The following is a 7,500-nucleotide window of genomic DNA, read 5'->3' as shown; positions in this document are numbered from 1 at the left end:
GAGCGCACAAGGTGCGCGGGGAATTGTTAGCGGCGCCGTGGTTGTGGTGGCGGTGACCATGGCTGCCTGCTCCTTTGGTTCACGATGTCCCCGCCGAAGGCGGCGAACTTTAAAGTACTGCAGCTCGAGCGCACAAGGTGCGCGGGGAATTGTTAGCGGCGCCGTGGTTGTGCTGGCGGTGACCATGGCTGCCTGCTCCTTTGGTTCACGATGTCCCCGCCGAAGGCGGCGTACTTTAAAGTACTGCAGCTCGAGCGCACAAGGTGCGCGGGGAATTGTTAGCGGCGCCGTGCTTGTGCTGGCGGTGACCATGGCTGCCTGCTCCTTTGGTTCACGATGTCCCCGCCGAAGGCGGCGTACTTTAAAGTACTGCAGCTCGAGCGCACAAGGTGCGCGGGGAATTGTTAGCGGCGCCGTGGTTGTGCTGGCGGTGACCATGGCTGCCTGCTCCTTTGGTTCACGATGTCCCCGCCGAAGGCGGCGTACTTTAAAGTACTGCAGCTCGAGCGCACAAGGTGCGCGGGGAATTGTTAGCGGCGCCGTGCTTGTGCTGGCGGTGACCATGGCTGCCTGCTCCTTTGGTTCACGATGTCCCCGCCGAAGGCGGCGTACTTTAAAGTACTGCAGCTCGAGCGCACAAGGTGCGCGTGGAATTGTTAGCGGCGCCGTGGTTGTGCTGGCGGTGACCATGGCTGCCTGCTCCTTTGGTTCACGATGTCCCCGCCGAAGGCGGCGTACTTTAAAGTACTGCAGCTCGAGCGCACAAGGTGCGCGGGGAATTGTTAGCGGCGCCGTCGTTGTGCTGGCGGTGACCATGGCTGCCTGCTCCTTTGGTTCACGATGTCCCCGCCGAAGGCGGCGTACTTTAAAGTGCTGCAGCTCGAGCGCACAAGGTGCGCGGGGAATTGTTAGCGGCGCCGTGGTTGTGCTGGCGGTGACCATGGCTGCCTGCTCCTTTGGTTCACGATGTCCCCGCCGAAGGCGGCGTACTTTAAAGTACTGCAGCTCGAGCGCACAAGGTGCGCGGGGAATTGTTAGCGGCGCCGTGGTTGTGCTGGCGGTGACCATGGCTGCCTGCTCCTTTGGTTCACGATGTCCCCGCCGAAGGCGGCGTACTTTAAAGTACTGCAGCTCGAGCGCACAAGGTGCGCGGGGAATTGTTAGCGGCGCCGTGCTTGTGCTGGCGGTGACCATGGCTGCCTGCTCCTTTGGTTCACGATGTCCCCGCCGAAGGCGGCGTACTTTAAAGTACTGCAGCTCGAGCGCACAAGGTGCGCGTGGAATTGTTAGCGGCGCCGTGGTTGTGCTGGCGGTGACCATGGCTGCCTGCTCCTTTGGTTCACGATGTCCCCGCCGAAGGCGGCGTACTTTAAAGTACTGCAGCTCGAGCGCACAAGGTGCGCGGGGAATTGTTAGCGGCGCCGTCGTTGTGCTGGCGGTGACCATGGCTGCCTGCTCCTTTGGTTCACGATGTCCCCGCCGAAGGCGGCGTACTTTAAAGTGCTGCAGCTCGAGCGCACCATGTGCGTGGGGAATTGTTAGCGGGGGCGTCGTTGTGCTGGGGGCTGACTGTCCCTAGTGGGTATAGGATAATGTTAATGTACGGGGATCGCTGGGCGGCACGGACTTGGAGGGCCGAAAAGGCCTGTTTCCGGCTGTATGTGTATGATATGATATGATATGATGCCTGCCTGCTCATTTGGTTCATGATGTCCACGCGGCAGGCGGAATATTTTAAAAGCACTGTTCTGTACGAAGTGCACAATGTCCGTTGGGGAAATGCAGCTGGGGGTCGGTCGACCGGCTGACGACGCCTGCCTGCCGATTTGGTTCACGATGTCCCCGCCGAAGGCGGCATACTTGAAAGTACCGCCGTTCGCGGCGCGCAATTTGCGGGGGGAGGAATTGTTAGTGCACGTCTGTGTGCTAGGTGACGATGCTTGCCGACTTGGTTCATGCCGTCCACGCCGAAGACGGCGCCGTTTAAAGTACTGCCGCTCGAGGTGCACAATTTGCGGGGGAATTGTTAATGGGCGTCGGCGTGCTGGGTGACGATGTGGAGATGTGGAACGCCGAGCCAGATCTATCTTATTTGTTTGCTTGGCCCACTGGACTTTGCATGGGCTTTGCAACACTGTGTGCTAGGTTAAATCACGGCCAATAGAGTGAGTGTTTTTAATGATCCTGATCTGATAAGGGGACTAGAGGTAAAAGAGCCGTTAGGAGGCAGTGATCACAACACGATAAGTTTTACTCTGCAAATGGAAAGGTAGAAGGGAAAATCGGAAGTGTCTGTATTACAGTATAGCAAAGGGGATTACAGAGGCATGAGGCGGGAGCTGGCCAAAATTGACTGGAAGGAGGCCCTAGCAGGGAAGACGGTAGAACAGCAATGGCAGGTATTCCAGGGAATAATGCAGAGGTTGCAGGATCAATTTATTCCAAAGAGGTGGAAAGACTCTAAGGGGAGTAAGAGACACCTGTGGCTGACAAGGGAAGTCAGGGACAGCATAAAAATTAAGGAGAGGAGGTATAACATAGCAAAGAAGAGTGGGAAGACAGAGGATTGGGACTCTTTTAAAGAGCAACAAAAGTTAACTAAAGAGGCAATGCGGGGAGAAAAGATGAGGTGCGAGGGTAAACTAGCCAATAATATAAAGGAGGATAGCAAAAGTTTTTTTAGGTACGTGAAGAGGGAAAAAATAGTCAAGGCAAATGTGGGTCCCTTGAAGACAGAAACGGGGGAATTTATTATGGGGAACAAAGAAATGGCAGACGAGTTAAACCGTTACTTTGGGTCTGTCTTCACTGAGGAAGATACACACAATCTCCCAAATGTTCTAGGGGCCGGAGAACCTAGGGTGATGGAGGAACTGAAGGAAATCCACATTAGGCAGGAAATGGTTTTGGGTAGACTGATGGGACTGAAGGCTGATAAATCCCCAGGGCCTGATGGTCTGCATCCCAGGGTACCTAAGGAGGTGGCTCTAGAAATAGTGGAAGCATTGGAGATCATTTTTCAATGTTCTATATAGATTCAGGATCAGTTCCTGTGGATTGGAGGATAGCAAATGTTATCCCACTTTTTAAGAAGGGAGGGAGAGAGAAAACGGGTAATTATAGACCAGTTAGTCTGACATCAGTGGTGGGGAAGATGCTGGAGTCAATTAGAAAAGACGAAATTGCTGAGCATTTGGATAGCAGTAACAGGATCATTGCGAGTCAGCATGGATTTACGAAGGGGAAATCATGCTTGACAAATCTACTGGAATGTTTTGAGGATGTAACTAGGAAAATTGACAGGGGAGAGTCAGTGGACGTGGTGTACCTCGACTTTCAGAAAGCCTTCGACAAGCTCCCACATAGGAGATTAGTGGGCAAAATTAGGGCACGTGGTATTGGGGGTAGGGTACTGACATGGATAGAAAATTGGTTGACAGACGGAAAGCAAAGAGTGGGTATAAATGGGTCCCTCTCGGAATGGCAGGCAGTGACCAGTGGGGTACCGCAAGGTTCGGTGCTGGGACCCCAGCTATTTACGATATGCATTAATGACTTAGACGGAGGGATTAAAAGTACCATTAGCAAATTTGCAGATGATACTAAGCTGGAGGGTAGTGTGAATTGTGAGGAAGATGCAATAAGGCTGCAGGATGACTTGGACAGGTTGTGTGAGTGGGCGGATACATGGCAGATGCAGTTTAATGTAGATAAGTGCGAGGTTATTCACTTTGGAAGTAAGAGTAGAAAGGCAGATTATTGTCTGAATGGTGTCAAGTTAGGAGGAGGGGGAGTTCAACGAGATCTGGATGTCCTAGTGCATCAGTCAATGAAAGGAAGCATGCAGGTACAGCAGGCAGTGAAGAAAGCCAATGGAATGTTGGCCTTCGTAACCAGAGGAGTTGAGTATAGGAGCAAAGAGGTCCTTCTACAGTTGTAGCGGGCCCTGGTGAGACCGCACCTGGAGTACTGTGTGCAGTTTTGGTCTCCAAATTTGAGGAAGGATATTCTTGCTATGGAGGGCGTGCAGCGTAGGTTCACTAGGTTAATTCCCGGAATGGCGGGACGGTCGTATGTTGAAAGGCTGGAGCGATTGGGCTTGTATACACTGGTATTTAGAAGAATGAGGGGGGATCTTATTGAAACATATACGATAATTAGGGGATTGGACACATTAGAGGCAGGAAACATGTTCCCAATGTTGGGGGAGTCCAGAACAAGGGGCCACCGTTTAAGAATAAGGGGTAGGCCATTTAGAACGGAGATGAGGAAGAACCTTTTCAGTCAGAGAGTGGTGAAGGTGTGGAATTCTCTGCCTCAGAAGGCAGTGGAGGCCAGTTCGTTGGATGCTTTCAAGAGAGAGCTGGATAGAGCTCTTAAGGATAACGGAGTGAGGGGGTATGGGGAGAAGGCAGGAACGGGGTACTGATTGAGAGTGATCAGCCATGATCGCATTGAATGGCGGTGCTGGCTCGAAGGGCTGAATGGCCGACTCCTGCACCTATTGTCTATTGTCTATTGTCTATAATCAACCACTTTATTTTGCCCGTCTTTGTGACTCCTCTTTGACACGTCGATCACCGCTGAGGCTGTTTTACCTGTTTCGCCTATGTACCGTAAGGTACACTCCTTACATTGAACTGCATACACCCCATTATTTCGCTCACGGGTTATCCTCTGTGCTATCCAGTCTCTCCTGTCACCCTGTTCTATGTTTTTGTCTATTACCCAGTGGGAGCAGGCCCCATATTGACATTAATTTGTAACCCTACTGCTCCCCTCGTCTGCTGGTTTTATCACCATCTCATGTTTATCCCTCAGCTCTGCCGTGGTCTCCCTCTCTTTTTTTCTGGTGAGGTTCGGCCTATCCTTTGTCATGGGCATATCCCAGGCTGTTTTAGTAACGTTCTTTTAAAACGTGTCGTGTTTGTTTGGCTTTACCCACGTTCCAGCATTAGAGGCCAATTTTTGCAATGTTTCCTGGGTGGGATTTGCCGGTTTTACAAATGGTGTCACTATCTCACCCTGCTTCCTGATACCCTTATGGGGTCGGCTCTGTTCTTGCAGAACCCTCGGGTGGTGCAGAGTCTGGGCCTTGTTATCAATATCTTGCCCTGCTTCCCGATACCCTTGCGGGTTCGGCTCTGTTCTTGCAGATCCCTCAGGTGGTGCAGAGTCTGGGCGGCATCGTCACCCAGCACACCGACGCCCACTGAAAATTACCCACGCACAGTGCGCGCCTGGAGCGGCAGTAGTTCAAACTACCCCTACCCCTACCCCTACCCCTACCGCTACCCCTACCCCTACCCCTAACCCTAACCCTAACCCTAACCCTAACCCTAACCCTAACCCTAACCCTAACCCTAACCCTAACCCTAACCCTAACCCTAACCCTAACCCTAACCCTAACCCTAACCCTAACCCTGACCCTGACCCTAATGCAGGCAGAGTTATTTATAAAGTGGCCCAGACTCTGCACCACCTGAGGGTTTTGTAACAGAACCAACCCCATAAGGGTTTCAGGAAGCAGGGCAAGATATTGATAACAAGGCGCAGACTCTGCACCACCTCAGGGTTCTGCAAGAACAGAGCCGACCCCATAAGGGCATCAGGAATCAGGGCAAGATATTGATAAAATGGCCCAGACTCTGCACCACCTGAGGGTTCTGCAAGAACAGAGCCGACCCCATAAGGGCATCAGGAAGCAGGGCAAGATATTGGTAACAAGGCCCACGGGGAAGGCGGCATACTTTGGGGTTATTTTGTAGTGAGTTTTGAAGGCATGTGCTAGTGTTACGCATACCGAGGGCGCGCAAAGTTCGGCGCGCCCGGGCCAAAACGCCTCTGCTGGCCGCGGCCGAGTCGGCCGACGGATTGCCACGGACTTGCTTGACGACCTGTCACTCTCCGTGCATCGGTTGCACGCCCGGTTCGTCCTTTCCATTTGTTTCATGATGTACACGCGGCAGGCGGAATATTTTAAAAGCACTGTTCTGTTCGAAGTGCACAATGGCCGTTGGGGCAATGCAACTGGGGGTCGGTCGACCGGCTGACGACGCCTGCCTGCCGATTTGGTTCACGATGTCCCCGCCGAAGGCGGCATACTTGAAAGTACTGCCGTTCGCGGCGCGCAATTTGCAGGGGGGAGGAATTGTTAGTGGACGTCTGTGTGCTGGGTGACGATGCTTGCCGACTTGGTTCATGCCGTCCACGCCGAAGACGGCGCCGTTTAAAGTACTGCCGCTCGAGGTGCACAATTTGCGGGGGAATTGTTATTGGGCGTCGGCGTGCTGGGTGACGATGTGGAGATGAGGAACGCCGAGCCAGATCTATCTTATTTGTTTGCTTGGGCCACTGGACTTTGCATGGGCTTGGCATCATTGTGTGCTACGTTAAATCACGGCCAATTGAGTGAGTATTTTTTATTCAACCACTCTATTTTGCCCGTCTTTGTGACTCCTCTATGACACGCCGATCACCGCTGACGTGTTAATCTGCGTGTTAGGTATCTCGGGGGTCAGTTGGACGGACAGATGTGTAAGGGTTTTGTTCGGAAGGATCGTTGAGTGTAAACGGTGAACGGGGGTTAAAGGCCCTGAGGTTTCAATCCTCTAAAGAATGTAAAAGGTCTGACGCGTTAGCTAGCAGCTAATGAGGTGAACCTAGCAGCTAATGAGGCTCTCTCTCTCTCACGGCCCCGGGACTCCCTCCCTCCCTCCTCCCTCTTGGAACCCTCCCTGCGTGGGGGGGGGGGGGGGGGGGGGGCACGAAGAAAAAGAGGGTATAAGAAGAATCCAGTGGAAGGAGTAGGGACTGGGGGCGAGGTCAGACAGCCTATCCGGCTAATAAAGCATCATGAGGTTAGGTATAAACTCTGATGACTGCATAAACTCGCCCCTAATGGGGGGGGGGCACTCTCTCCCCCACCCCTCTCTCCCCAGTGCCACTCCCTCCGACCCCCCCCCCCACTCTCTTCGTGTCGCTGGGCCCGCCCGGCACGGCCCCGAGGATCACTCCCCGCGCGGCAACGGGACACCGGGTCGCCGGGCCCGCAGGGTCGTCAGTCGGGCGGGGGGGGGGAGGGTGGCCATGCCAGCAGCAGGAGAGGTTTCCAACGAACCCGCGACCGCAGCAGGACCGCCCGCGGCAGACATTTGGACCCAGCGGGTCCGTTCGGGATGGTTGCCGGGCCCGCAGCAGAGGTTTCCTTCCACCCAACGGGGGGGGGGGGGGGGGGGGCGGGGCTGCCCATCTTCCCGCTCGAAGCAACGGCCTCACCCTAACGGCCTCACCCTAACAACCCTCACCCTGACCCTAAACCGCTCGGTTCATGACTTCTCTCCGTTTGGTTCATGAATTCGCCATTTAGTTCACGACTTCTCCTGTTGGTTCCTGACTTCTACCTCGTGGTTCGTGATTCCGGCGGGTAGGTGGGGTGCCCGGATACTCTCGGCGAAAGGTGTTCAAGTGGCAACGGCGGTCCCGTAGATAAGACGGGTT

Source organism: Rhinoraja longicauda, unplaced genomic scaffold (genome assembly GCF_053455715.1).
Source record: "Rhinoraja longicauda isolate Sanriku21f unplaced genomic scaffold, sRhiLon1.1 Scf000709, whole genome shotgun sequence".
NCBI lineage: Eukaryota > Metazoa > Chordata > Chondrichthyes > Rajiformes > Arhynchobatidae > Rhinoraja > Rhinoraja longicauda.
This window is presented reverse-complemented; position numbering follows the sequence as displayed.